Here is a 15,644-nt window from a genome sequence, read left to right as displayed (position 1 = left end):
GCGAAGCTTGATCTTAGAGTAGCATCCTCAATCAGGCTAGGTTAGAAAGACACCATGGTGAGGGTTCTGTGTGGGGTGAGAGATTACAAGGCAAAAGTGATTTGAGAGGAGCCTATGTCTATTCCATAAGAGGAGAGAGAGGTTACCACAGAATTTGGAGTGCAATTTGTGGGCACATGTCTATTGATGCAGGCATGCAAATTGTCTTGATTAGTTGGGAGAATAGAAGGAACAATTTAATCATTATCTATTAGCTTGAGTAATAAGTCAATAGTTATCTCTTAGTAACACTACTTGGGTGGATAGCCTTGTTGAAGGAGCCTTTAACATGGTCGTGGACCCATCCAATGCTTCAATAACATCTATCTTGGAAAAACTTAGCTTAATGTTCATCAAGAGAATGATTGTTAGTATTAATTGTATCTCACTCAAATTCATTAGAAATTTGCATTCAAAAGGATAAGGAAAGCTTGATTCCTTTGTAGCTAGATATGGGAATTTGATCATTGAGAAAAAAAGAGTGGGGTGGATAGTCAAATATTAATTTTCCACATATATAGCAACAAGCTTCCAAGAAGCAACAGGCAACACACAAACTATTGGACCTATTCAAAAGATAATTAATATCAAAGAAGATAAGGAGCTCATCAAGCCTTCCTCCATTTTTCAACTAAATGAAACACTCGGAATCTTGGCTCAAGTAAATGGCTTGGGTTTGACCTTATAGAAATTGAACCTTTTAAGTACTTCTAGTGAATCACATGCAACAGACTTGTGATTGAATATTAGGAAATAGACAAACTGTGTATGTGTTGGACCAATACCATAATAAATCTTATATCAAAGCCTCTTATACTACCAAAGCAAGAACAATGCACCAAAATAGCACACTCAAAACCTATTTTTAGAATTGTATGGTGACACTAATGGGTTTGCCATCACTTATAGCAAGTCAACTTTAATAAGTCTTATTGAAGAGGATCTAGGATTCCTGCAATGGAAATGGAAAAATCATAGCCATATGGAACCTTTACAAATATTTGGGGTTCCCTCTTGGTGGAGATAGATGTGAGGGGGAAGAACTCAATGGGTACTAGAACACAAATGGAACATTGGAGCTTTATGAACTAGCTAGTCCATGACAAACTGGAGATCCTTAGTGTGTTCATCATCTTGGCAATATCTTTCTATCTCCCCCTCAATGCTAGAATGTACAATCACAAAATGAGAGTAACTAAATTGTTGGACTCTTCCTATGGGGAAAGCAAGGAAACTAAATATGTGCTTTTGCCATCATAGTGAAATTGTTGAAGCTCCCCTACACTAGCGGAGGCAAACCTTAGCAACTATTCAAATGCTTGAAGACTTGAATTGCTCAAGAGGTGCATGGAAGGAGATACAACTTGTTTCCACATGCAAAATGATTTGATTGTATTGAAAAATAGGAATTTATGCATAGAATGGAACTTAAGGAGAAGAGATACTACAATCTCAATAAATTTGAAGGGCAAATGCCATAAGATTTCTTATAAGTCACTTAAATTCATGGCTGAGACTTTCAAGCAAGGCTAAAGAAACCTCCAAGCCTTCTAAAGTCCATGAAAATGACAGTGTCTACTAGTCCTTGATCTTTCAACCCACCCTAGCTAACATTGTTAAAAATAGGGCGTCTTGCTTGGCCAAGAAAGGCATAATCTAATTTTTAAAAATCAATTAGCAAAATGATGGAAACCTTATTAGCTTTGAGAGGATGAGAACAATTCAGAATTTGCATATCTCCCTTTAGTCTAGTTGGGAGTTGATATTAGTGAAGTGCACCATGGTACCCAACAATGCCCATTCATATTGCTTGTGATATTTGGAGATTCTTGGAAAAAGCTAGTAATGACACTAAATACAAAAAGAATTAGACTGAGGACTAGATCAAGGAATGCTTTGAGAGAAATTGGTCATTGCACTTCTCCTTGAATGATAAAGTTTTTTATGGAGAATTATGATTGGGGCTATCTTTGCAGAAGACATTGCTACACATTTTTGGGATGGTAGTGTGGCAATAAATGTTTGATCCTAAGTCTCTACATACCGTAGTACTATGAGTAATGATCAAGAGCAACTAATGTTTTGGATCCTAAGAATTGTCAACTTTAGGAGCAAAGTAAAATGTTTTGCTTATCAGTCAATCAAGGATGCTAGAATCATCTTGACCTTTCAAGAAGGAAGGAAAGATGTCATAAGCATTGAAACAGCCAATGAGGCAACCTGGTTTTGGGAAATTCCTTGTAAGGTAACATGAGAAGGAGTGATCTATGTAAACTATCTCGATTTTTGAGATATCCCTAAACCCATGTTGTAATTCTAAAATATAATATAATTTAAATCTATCTTTTTGCATCTAAATAATCGAGGTTTGATGTCTACCACATTGTCTAGATTGAAAATGTATCTTAAAATACTTGGAAATAATTTTTAAAATTTTTAAAAGCCATGGTCTTAGTTAAATATAATAGAAAATCCTAACAAATATTTATAGTGAACATTGTTTTGGGGTTGACTTGTGAAAGATTGAAGATTGACAATCCCTTCACATGTAAGTCCATTGACTTGGAATGGAGGGTATTTTCACTTGAAGAGCAATAGTTGTGCATGTACACCCCCCCTCCCCCAATGTTGAAGGCTTTTGTATTGGCTTAAACAAATATTTCTAGTGAATATTGTTTTGGGGTTGAGTCATGTAATTTTGAAGATTGACAAACCCTCCACATGTAAATCCATTGACAATATTTCTAGTGAATATTGTTTTAGGGTTGAGTCATGTAAGATTGAAGATTGACAGACCCTCCAAATGTAAATCCATTGACTTGTAATGGAGGGTATTTTCACTCAAAGAGCAAAAGTCATGCCCCCCCTCCCCCACCCCAAAATTAACCTATAACTGTGGCACAAGGAGATGCAATTACATATTTAGCCCAAATTGAGGAGAGAGGGATGATTCAATGCAAAGCCATCAATATTACACTACCACGTGTCATAGACTTCTCTAAGTTGGTGGAGTACCCCTCAAAATAGGATACTCCACCAATTGTGTCCCTTGCAAAGTAGAGTCCAAGTAAATAAACATACTCATACCTTTATTACATTAGCTACCTCCATTGCAGAAATTCAAATATACCTATGTGTGTTGTCACTTTTAGAGATCTTGCTATAGGCATAAATCTAATAGCGAGTATGATTATATGAATGGCACTTATTCAACAATATTTGCTTGTATGACGTTTTTCTTGACATGTTGATATCCAATTGCCCTTTTTCACAAATGAACAAGAATTTATCCTCCAACAAGCATTTATATCTATACATGTGAGCCTCATTTGAAAAGCTTTCATGTGTGTTATGAAGACACATTATGTTCTTCTATCTGTGTGAGGAATCTCCCTTCCATTCTTTAGTGTTTTGTCTTCCTCTTGTCTTCTCTTCTTACTCACAAGAGCATATGGGAAGGATTGAAGATAACTTACTAAGTGGAGTACCTACCTATTGGAACACACACTTGGATTGGAGCCTCTCCCCTATTTCCTTGGACTACATGAAAGAAGATGGAGGCAACAATGACCCTTCTTATGTGATTTCACATTTCTCTTTCTTTCTCATGTTCTTGGGAGAAAGTTAGTGAGAGTAGCTATTAAGATCTTGAAGGTTGGATTTTGAGTGAACTTAGTGAGAGATGGGTTTACCTATGGGTGCAAACAATGCTCGAATGCATAAGTATTCCAATTGATTCCATTTTGTAGAGCTCAAAAGCCAAAACATACTACAACGGGCCTATTGTGCCACTTGATCCACCCTTAAGACAAATTGGGCTCATTATCATATCCTTATAGGTTTAATTTTAGTTTTGATGCATGGGTGGATTGGGTGTTATAACCTTCCCATATGTTATGAACACATATGCCCCTAGCTTTGACTACCTATGATACATGTTTTAGCCTAGAGATCTTGTCCCTTCCTTTTGAGGTTTTATAGAGGACTTTACTAATGAATCTCTAATTCTCTTTCTTTAGACCATGTCTACCCTGCAAGAGGATCACCTATCACACCTCTTCTTTTACATCAATGTTGGGATCTAACAAAGTGTAGGCTTGATCTATTTGCACTCCCTTTATCCCAATACTACATCAAGGTATTGGAGGATATAAATAAGGATTGATTCATTGGTTGCTTTTATCCATTCCTTCCAAGAACTTCCTTATAATGTTGATAAATGATTTGCAATTATCTCATTAGCCATACCTTCTCACCAAATCCCACTACCTATTCCTCCACCCTCTGCTAATTGGAAACATGAAAAATCAAAGGAAAGCATAAGAGTTACATTAATTTTTTGGAAGGATACTAATTTTGGATTTTCAATATACTAGTTATGGGCACATGTATTACTTCATGGACACATTATATGCATTGTTATATTATTTTGTGAGAGCGGGCTCACTCTCATGCACAATGTATTATCACACATATAGTTGTATTTGATGCAGTCATAACTATTGTGTGAGGTGCACATCTAAGAATGTAATTGCAAAAGCATAGGCCATGTTTGATTAGGTTAAGGTAGAAGCTTGCAATAAGTAAGGACCAGCTTAGAGTCCACAAAATCAGTAGGACACCCAAGTGGGGATGCAAACCCTAATTCATAGTTGTGAAAAACCTAAAATGCAATGTGGGATGCAAACTCTAATCCTAATTTATAGGGGTCTAACCATAATTGTAACCCTAATTTTGGTATATACAAGGTGGGAGTTCTTAGTTGTAATCATCCTTGTCGAAGCATCCATGCTTTTCTTACTACAACTAGTGAGCATTCATTCACTTATGTTATTCTATCATATTGTCTCAATTGTTCAGAGCGAGGGAGAGAGATTGTGAGGGTTGTGTGGAGTGAGGAACTTGCGATAGAGAATCTCTACATCTTCTTCTTCCAATTCAAGCTAAGAGGGCTGAGCTTGAGGTTGCATGTGAGGTTGTGAGATTGCTAGAGAGTGAGGAATCTGGTGAGATGAAGCTCTTGTCCATCTTCTTTCTTTTTTTCTTTTTTTATATCTTCTTCTCTTGATGTCAATACACTTAGGTGGGTTTCAAAGGAATGACTCTATTGGATTGTCTTGATTGGGTCATGGAACCACCTTTGATCCTTCAAGCTTTTGGACTACAACATGGGAAGTGTATGATAGGTGAGCTCACTACACCTTGAAGCTAGACTTGTGTTCTTGATTTCTTAGGTTGGAGAGAAGAGTGCATGATTAGCTAGAGTGTAGTATTGAGAAGACATAGTGAGAGATTGTCATCAAAGTGAGTTGCAACTTTTGAAAGTATAGAAGTCCATCCAGTGTCTCGACTATTGTGTGTTTAGCTTAACACTTTGGCTCCATTAATCGAGACTAAGGACATTGAAATTGCTAGGAGGCTTGGTGTCAAGTGTGGTTTGGATTGGTCGAGGGAATTGTATGATCTTGTTTGCATCTTACATGTTTTGAAACATGTGCAACTAGGCAATAAAGTTGTGAAAATGATAAGAAGGAAGAGAAAGAGAGTTGGATGTATTAAAACAATGATAAAAACAAACTCAATAGTTTTGAAACATAAAACACCAATAATGGTTTGGAAGTAATGAAATCTTCTATGTACATGAAAATAGTTATAGTTATTTATGTATAGGGTTGATAATTTTATGCCTTGGACAGCCACCAATCATAAAGTTATGATTATGTTATAGGCTTGCTAAAGCATCCACATCAAAGCATCTACACTTTACAACATAGAGATATGTGATGATGTCCCAAAGCAATGAGAGTCCTTCTAATTGGCTAGCTATATGTAATTCCTCTTCATGCAAAATTTTGTCCAAGAGAGGGTGATATTGAAGTCCAAGTGGAGAGTCTAAGTTTCTTAAGAGAAAGATTGGTCAAAGGAAGTAGTTTTGTAGTATGTGTAGTTGAATTGAAGTGTCATTATTGCACCTCACCGTTTGGCATTCAACATTAGACAATTGCCAGCATAAATGATCTCAATCCAATGTGGATACCACTTTCTCAAGAAGGGACTATGTTAGTCACTTTTCTACTTGAGCTCGATGATCACAAAATGATTCTTGATTTAGTAATTGGCATGTAAGCTAGAATGAGGCATATTGTTTATGCATATTTTTCCATTAAAAGTCTTTGAAAACTCTTCTTGGATTGGAATGCCCTTTAGGAAAATGTGCTCGTGATTCTCTCATGTGATGTATCAATGAGAGATGACTTCAAAAGTCTCATTGTTAGTAATGCTCATATCAATCATTTCATATGCTTAGTAAGGGTTCCAAATGTAGTGTCAAAAAGAGCAAAGCATTCCTTGATTGTGAGACTTTTTTTCTTTGCTAGTTCTTCTACCATCTTACAGATTGATCAATAGATATAGTTTCGCTTTAGGCTTGTAAGGGCTAGTGGTTTTCTAGCATGCATGTGGTAATAGTTCTAGACTTGCTAAGGGTAGTGGTTTTCTAGCACTTCTATGGTGTTGGCTCTTGTTCTTGACATCTAAATACATTTTGAGATACTTGTTGAGCTTTGTCATGTGGTCCTCTTTTGTTTGATGGGGGTCTTAGGCAATAGGAATGGTATAAGCCCTTTTGCAGTCTATAGTTTTTGGCTCATTACTCTCCTTTCAATGGTGGGCAAGCACCACTTTTGGGAAGGAAGCCAAAAGCAAGGGTTGTCACAATTTTTTTGAGAGATCTGCCACTCACTAATATTGGTGTGTGATTCTAGAGGCAAGTGGTGAGCAATGATAGAAGACAAGTCCTTACATTCCTACACCATAATAGGTTTCATAGGTTTAGGTTTCTAAGAAGCTACAAATTACTAGAAAGCATGATTATGGCTCATTTTGTTGCTCTTAAACACAAGTTTGACCATTGGTACTTGAAGTGGGTGGGTAAAAAGGGTGCACTTGGGAACCTAGAGGTTGTATTTTCCTTGGTAGTAACATTGAACCTTGAGCATGGATTTGGGCACCCATCTTAATGAGACACTTGACCATCTATGTTCTTGTTTCACCTAATTTGCCTTCTATGCAACATTCGATAGCCATATGTGGGTAACCACGTGGCACCACCTTGGATTCAATCTTTGGTCTCAAATGATAACATAAAATTTTCTTACTTTGTGTAATTGGTTTATATTTACTAAGTGGTTGCATATTTTTGTTTGCACACCTAGTAGCTTTTGCAACAAGATCACCCCCCCCCCCCCCCCTTCAGCAATTAGTTGAAGACATAAACGGTGGGGTCGAATTATTAGTTCTTTTGTGCCCTTTAACTAGTTTCCCTAAGCTAAAAGTAGAGATTAGTCTGGTCCCAAGAAATATCAAATGGATGCATCTATCAAAATAGTCAACATTGCATTTGACATGATAGTTGAAGTTGCCTCCTAGGAGTATATCTCTCCCCACATTTTCCTAGTTTAGAAGAACATAATAGAGTGAAGGGATGATTTCAATTTCCATTGCAACCATTAGCTTGCATTTCCCTGGCAAGGAGTAGGTTTGGCCCCATAGGGATTGAATTTTCTATTAGTGGGAATGAATTATGATTGATTGGACTTGTCCCAAATTTAATTGAATTATGATTGATTGGACTTGTCCCAAATTTGATAAGGTAAGATATGGAAGTCAAAGCCTTCATTGTGATAAGGGTGTCAATATTGACTTCTTGAGTTACTCTCAATCAAACATGGAGGTATGTGGAAGGGATGATAGGTTGCTCCTTGGAGTCCAAAAATTGGTGATGGTGATGGCCCTAACATGACATCACAAGTTTTTTGTCCAAGGCTCATGAATCAAGTGACGGTTGAGATAGATGGTTGAATTGGATGTGTCACTTGGGTGTTCATACCCCCAAGTTTTCTCTATTATGATGATGGATCCAACATGAACAAGCCATCATAACACAAACATTGGGCTCAATCATGGGGGACTTCATGCATGTAAGTTCCTAGTGGATAGTATTTCTTAATGTCATATACTCTCCCCTTCCAGGGTTTGTAGCTCCACAATACTAGTTTTGCTAATAATGACATGGACACAATAGGTCCAAGACCTAAAAATTTCTTTTTTCTCTCTCTCTTTCTTATGCGCAAGTAAGACATTTCTTGATTCGGTGCACCATTGAGATAATCAATGACCAAGGGATTCACTTTGTGAATGAAGTTAATGAACATCTCCTATCTACATTTATCCTCAAGTGAATGGCCAAGTGAAATCAACGAACACAATATTGATAGATTTCCTTATCAAATTTGTCTTTCTTTTAAACAAATGAGGATAACAAGTTCATGGCTTCTTTATGGCCTTATCAAATAGTATATAAGACAATGACTTGGTGGACCCCATTCAAGCTTACATATATGGCACCCATGAGATCATGCATGTAGATTTCCTTATCCCTAGTTTGTTTAGAGTGGTACAAGAGCGATGGGAGGGCACCGAAGCAACTTGGACCAATTGCTTCACTAAACTTGAGCATTTGACAAAGACATGCCTCTTATTACAAACACATGTCTTAATCACTAAAAAGGCCAAACATCAAGGCTACTTTGATAAACATGTGCAATAGGGATACGTTGATAAAGGTGATCTAGTGCTCTTGTCCTTGATAAAAGGCTAGTGTATTGTGCTTGAGAGTACTGATGAGTAGCCAAGCTAATAGGTCCTAGGAAATCAATGCTCCATTTTTCAAAGGGTTGATGGGCTATCACTTCAATGAGTTCCATCACATCTTTTTGGATTGGCACCTTGGTATGTTGACACTTGTTGGTGTGTTTCATAAAGTGCTTCAATAAGATTAATTGTAACCTTTGTTGTTTGCAAGCATAGCACTTTTTGAGCTTTGGTGGTGGTATCAAAATGGCATGTTGTTATTGTTGAGAAGTAAGCATGGGAACTCTCCTTATACTAGAGAGGATAACAGTAGCTAGGTGTAAATGGACTGGTGGACAGGGAACAAAGGGAAACCCTAACCCTAACTCCTCCAAAGGCTATATAAACAGCCTAAAGTACACACTCAATGATGAGGAGAGTGTACTAGTTGTACCTTGAACAACTAACCAAGTAAGATCTTATTCTTGTACTTGAGCTCCCTCTTGTGTGCACTCTCTCATGCTTCCAACTCTAATCTTCAACATGGTATCAAAGCCATCTCTGATCCCTCAGCTTCCCTCATCCTTTCTACACTCCTAAGTGCACAAGAAGAAATCTTGTCTTCTCATTTGTCTTCATTTCCACCATAGCTAGCTTGACCCACCTCTATTGGAGGACCTGGGGAGAGCAGAGGAGAGCATTTCAGCTCTTGACTTCTTCTAGAGATATTCTCCTCAGTTCAAGGCGACTTGGCGTGGCACATTAGAGGCCGACATAAGGCATCGTGGAGGGCAACATTGCACAAATCGTGAAATCTGGTGCAAATTTGCAAGTGGCCTGATACGAGCTAAAGCACGGCCTGTAGAAGGCGCAATCATGGGGGCTACCATAGGGCTTTCAAAGCCCCCCCAGTGGGTCATCTCCCTCTAAGAGGGTTTGAAGAAATTCCTCCTATGATGGTGACTATGAGCCAAACCCTAACTGTGGGTTTCTGGCAGCCATAGCCAGGGAGCTTCAAGCACTCATTTTCAATCTTTCTCAACCTGGGCATTTTCAACTTTTCTCAACCTGGGCATTATCAACAGTGATTTTAATCAGTGAAAATCACTTGTCAAGATTTGTTCCTATCGTGGAGCTTAAATGCAAAGTGCTTCTCAATCCATGGACAATATTAATATTGTAAAGAGCTTTCTTAAAGCACATTTGAGTTATCAAGTAACCTTCTCTCTAAACAAGGCCTAACATGAAATCATTGGAGGATCCAACTAGAATTGTGTTCAAGACCCAACCTCCTAATGTCTTCAATTTCACATTACATCTAATGTTTCCTTTGTTATGCAACTATTGTGACGTCTACCAACTTGCTGAGAGTGCTCTTGCTTTGATTCTTTAAGGTCAAGAGTTTCTACTCTCTATGGTTTCTTGGGACATTTTAGTAAGATCAAAGTCTAGAGTAGCATATAAGTTGTCCAAGGACTCCGTTAGGTCTTGTGGAACATCTCCCATGTATGTTTCTTTCTCCATGGTGCTAGCTTTGTATCTAAATACCTCTTGACCTATGACGTGGATAATTCTACCAATTACTAAAGGAACTAGGGTGGCTCTTCTAAGGTGCACTCAAGGCTAGGAGTCCTACCTCTTATCAAAGTTAAGATCTCTAAACTATTGTGCAAGTGCATGTAACCATGTTTCTGGCTCCTAACTAGCTTGATAACTCGATCCTTTGCAAGCTTTGATTCCTTGTTTTCTCTAGGTTCTTTTTTCATGTATTCCTCACACATGGGTTTTGTTCTTGATATTTTTTTTGTTTTTTAATGCTTATGTTGATTGGCTTATTAGTTCCATTAACTGGATTTTTTTGTTTTTTGTTCTAGATGTAGTTTTTCCCCTTTTGTTATTCAATATGTTTTTGAGATTTTGTTTTAGTTTTATGAAACTTGTATGTTCTTTGTCTACTTGGTCTTTTCCCACAAGTTTATAAGTTAGGTTTCATGATTCACTTAAAATCTCAATTATGATTCAACATGCAGGCACAACTAATCCTTCTTTCTTTTATGTTCAATGCACTATGAGTATGTGTACTAGTGTCCTTATGCACAATCAATACTTTTGCTTTTTGACAATGAAGTGTTCAATTGCTCAACCAATTCCTTTCTATGATTTGCAACGACAGGTTTTTTATGAATTAGACTTTCAATCTATTTGACCATGCAAGTTGCTTCTTGTTGGCCCAAATCTAGTTTTGGTTTCATAGGCCTAAAAGTAGTTTGATTGTCTAGATAAGAAATTAATTTAAAGCAAATAGGCTTGTGAAGCTTGGCTATGGTGATCTTGTTTTCTAGCTTTTAAGGAAATCTAGGTCACGAGTCAAGTCAAGAGTTCTAGAAGTTGGGGTGCTTGAGGATTTGATGATCAACCCAACTTGGAGGTTCGTCTAATATACCAAATCTTGAGTCACTCTTGCACTAGCCCTAATGCATGATTTAAGCATTGCAAGACATGCCCTAATGCACTCAATTTCAAGTGATTGATTCAACTCAATGTGATGAGCATTGGCTATGCATGGGTGGACTCAAATGGGTGATCTCAAGAATAGGTTGAGTCTAATCAACCTACATTATGAGTACTAGAATGGATGTTGGTAAGAGTTTTTCTTAGCACTATTGATGCATTCAACTGATGCTCCATACTACTTGCTGCTAGTAAATCAGAGATATGAGTATTATTGTACTCTCCTCTAATTCATCCCATAGCATAGAGTTGATTGATAAGCCATGCTCCACCAAGAATTCCTCTAATAGGCCACATTATTAGGAGGAGCCGAAAGTCCAATCAAAGCTCACCTCATTGAAACCTAGGAAAACAATAAAGCTTAAATCAAGGGTTGTTCGAAGAACCTGACCTCCTAAATCCTATCTTGAGATATTGCATATGTATGATTTCCAACCTTTTTCAACTCTACAACTTTAAAAGTTGGTTATAATTTGTAAGGCTATCAATTCTGCTATTCGATTGTACTTGGCCACCTGTAAAGGACTAGACACTGCCATTGCTTAAGGCAATAGGTAAGACCTTCCTATAATGGCCATGGCCTATGCAGATGTAAGGCCTCAAATTTGCAAGTTCAATGGAAAAGATTCCCATCCCTGGCAAGTTCTAGTAAAATATAAAATGATGGAACGAGGCTATTGGCCCTTCATAAAATGGACCAAAGTGATTGACCCATCCAATCCCCTTGATGTAGAAGATGATGAAAGAGCTCAGGCCATCATCATGCTTCATTTAGATGAATCTTTAATTCATCATATTGACCAACTCTCCACTGCGAAGGAGAAGTGGGATGAACTTGAAAGGCTCTATGACGTTACAGGAAAGAAGCAATGCATAGCTAGCTACAACTAGGAGCAATGTGCTCAGAGCTACTCCAAGAGAGAGCTCAACGAGGTCCAATGAGTCCTAGCCATCGTACGCAAAAACAAAGCAGGAGAAAATTTCAATAGGAAGAGAGCGTTAGAAGTTGATCTTACATCTAGTGAGCTTCTCACGACATGATTGTTAGATAATACTGCCATAGAAAAAAGGAGGGTAGCCCTAGCAACTTCATTGCTGAGTTGGACTAGGAATCATCCTAAATGCTAGAAGCTAGACCAAGATACATATAGTTGCAAAGCAACCTGAGAAGTATCAAGCATGTAATTATCCTTACAACTTCATTAAGTAGTTTGATTAGGTTTGTGAGACAAACAACCTCATGGACCCCCTTCAGCGTGCACAAGCTTTTGAACTCTACCTAGGAGACAAGGTACGAACTTGATTTACTATCCTAGACAATGCTAAGCACAACAACTTCAATAGCCTAAAGGATCTTTTCATTAAGAGATTTCTCAAAGCTGGATACTTAGGCAACCTCATTCCCTCAAGTTGATGAATGTTTGAAAAAAAAAAGACAAGGAAGAAATCTAAGACTATGTCACTCATGTGAGAAGCCTCTACAAGAGGATTCTAGTGTGATGGAGTGACCCAATAAGAGAGCAGTCTCCATCGTGTTTATCAATGGATTTTGAAACAAAGAAATATGTAAGGCCTTAGCTAATAACTCAAACCTACAAAGGGACGTATTAGCCAGGGTCTTTGAAGAGGCAATACACTAGATGACTTGCTGAGAGAGAAAAGCTCAAGAGCCACACCGCAAGAGAACACCACCTCTAGGAACACTAAGATAACCACAACCCTTAGTGAGTGATCAAGCCATAGCACACAAGATAAGGGAGAAAATATCAACTAAAACCAAGAGATAGTTGACTTGAAGTTAGAGTTGGCCAAGCTACAAGAGATGTCGAGAAGGCATGTGTGACCCGATGTGCAATATGTGCATTATGGTGGGAACCATCTTCCAATTGAATGTTCTGGCCCTAGATCACGAACTTGCTAACTACGGTAGATTTGGACATGATGCGATGCATTGCCAATTGCCAAGAAGGCTCCTATACCCACAACCCTATACTCATCCCTACTATCCAGGGAATAGGCAGCCCAACTTTGGAAGAGGATCTCCATTAGCTCTACTAGCACCCAATGACTCAAAGCCAGTTGTCCCTAGGATTGACATCAATCCCACAGGAATCCTTAGGCCGCTTGGACCCATAGTGACCCATCCACTAAGCGATGCTTTGATACACTTTGTAGAGGAGCCACTAGGAGGATGAAATTTATGTGAGCCCCTATGTCTCCTATGACGAGGAGGGTAATCCTATATTGATGGACTTTAGACCATTGTCGGTTATGGCTTTAGGCAAGGGAAGAGGTAGAGGTCTAAAAGGGGCCCCGAACCAAGAGCCACTAGCATATTAGACTTGTGGACATCCAACGAACATTTTGTCTCATTGCCTTGAGAAAAGCAAGCAAACAGGGACAAGGCCAACTTGAGATGTCTAGAGTGTGGAGTTACACATTTTTATGCCAATTGCCCTAGACGAAAGCCCTCCACTAGTATGGCAACTATGCCATTAGTATCACTTGGACTTTTTAATGTCAAAACACTTGATGATGAAGCCACCCCAATCCCACTAAACATTTTGATGTGAGCTCGAATAAAGCAGGTTGGTATCTCATTACTTGGACCTAGCAAGTTAGATGCAATATCTAATGGAAAGAAGAGCCAAAGGAGGAGAAGGAAGAGGGTAGATGCCAAGATAATACTCAAAATTGATAGTGCCACCACATTGACCAAAGGAAAAAAGGTTTCGAAAATGGAGGTAGAAACATCTGCTCCTAAGATAGTGGAAAGGGGAAGTGCCAAGTTTGGAGAATACCCTAACCCAAAACACCAATTAGAAGTTGTGGACAAAGTCAAAGAGTGGGTGAAAGAAGCTCAAGCGCACCTATAGGACACAAAGCCCATGGAGGATGAAAGTAATGAGCTCTCTAGAATGAGTCTACTAGTATGCCCAATGCATTTGAGATCAAGAGGCACATCAACACCCCATGTAGCACCACAAGATTAGAATGTGGATGCCACGGACATACAAATTGCCCCCAAGAACGTTGGTAAAAATGCCTTGAGTTAGAGGAAAAAGAAAAGGTTGGCAGTTTTCTCATGACATTGATATAAACTCTTGTAACCTTACCATTAGGAGAATTGCTTAGGCAAAACCCCATGCTATGGCAAGTGTTGAAGCAGTGGGTAGAAAGACTTGACAGACATTGAGTGACTGATTTGTCATGCCATAATGCAGAGATGCATATACCAAGATTAACCATGAACTCATTGTCCAAATCTCTACAAGTGAATGCCTTTTGGGAGGGCATAGAAATACACACAGTCTTACATGTTGCATTAGGTAATGCAACACGAAAAGGAATTGTGGACACAGGATCAAAAGTTAGTGTGCTTAGCCACATAGTTCTACAAGCTTGGGGAAACCCACGAGTGGAAACTGTACTATTTAATGTTACAATAGTGAATAGAATGAAAGTTAGACCATCCAGAGTGCTAAAAGATCAGCCTCTAAAGAAAGTAGGAATCCAATTCTCGATCACAACTTCATAGTCATGAAGGGAGTGGACTATAATATTTTGTTAGGTAGACCATGGATGAGAAATACTTGAGTGATAGAGATCTGGGATAATTACCTGATATTCTTGGTAACATAATAGAAGCTATTTGAGTAGAGATGGACACTTGGAAACCTCACCAGTTGACCTTGATGTTATCTCTACAATACTAAAGGGTGACTCACAAGGAAAGTGTGAATATGGACCCTTAACTAAGTATATTCCTTACCCTAAGGATGAGCATGTCTGGGAGCTCTCGCTCAACCGCCAAGACCCATGGACCGCTTATTGCTTCAAGTGTTCCAAGTCGAGCACTAATGGCTACCTCTCACATAGCCAATGCACCATCCATATCTACGCGTGTAGTGAGCTTACCTCCATGCCGATCAAGTTACCTCCTCTCCCGTGCACTCCAGTAGATCCACGATCCAAGTGCAAGCTTCAAGCAAGCTCAATCCTCAAGCTCCACGCTCCAAGCTCCATTGCTGCAAGCAAGACAAGAGAAGAGAAGAGAAGAAGAGAGGAGGAGAAGGAGAGCTTCTCCACCACGGTCCCTCACCCTCACACACTCACTCCCTCACACTCTCACACTCCCTCTCTCAAGCACAAGCTCAAGGAAGCAAGAACAAGAAGAAGAAGAAGAAGAAGAAAAGAGCCACTTTTGGCAACACGCAAGAACTTCTCATTCACTTTTCAACTTTATATACAAAACCCTAAATCCCTTTCGGGCGGTCATCCCATTATCCCCTTCTTTACATGGCTGGCCATGGCCTAGGCCCTTTTTCCCATTGTCCTCCTATCTTCCTAGCTTCCTTCCTACTGCCCATCTACCTTTACAAATTGCATGGCCGGTGCTCTTTAAATTAAATCATGATGCGCTTGCGCTCTTTTACAAATGTATTGACTTGCACTTTTTCTTG

The sequence above is a fragment of the Lygodium microphyllum genome, chromosome 12 (genome assembly GCF_053477565.2).
Source record: "Lygodium microphyllum isolate KBCC chromosome 12, Lygodium_microphyllum_v1.1.10, whole genome shotgun sequence".
Classification (NCBI taxonomy): domain Eukaryota; kingdom Viridiplantae; phylum Streptophyta; class Polypodiopsida; order Schizaeales; family Lygodiaceae; genus Lygodium; species Lygodium microphyllum.
Note: the sequence above shows the minus strand (reverse complement) of the source record.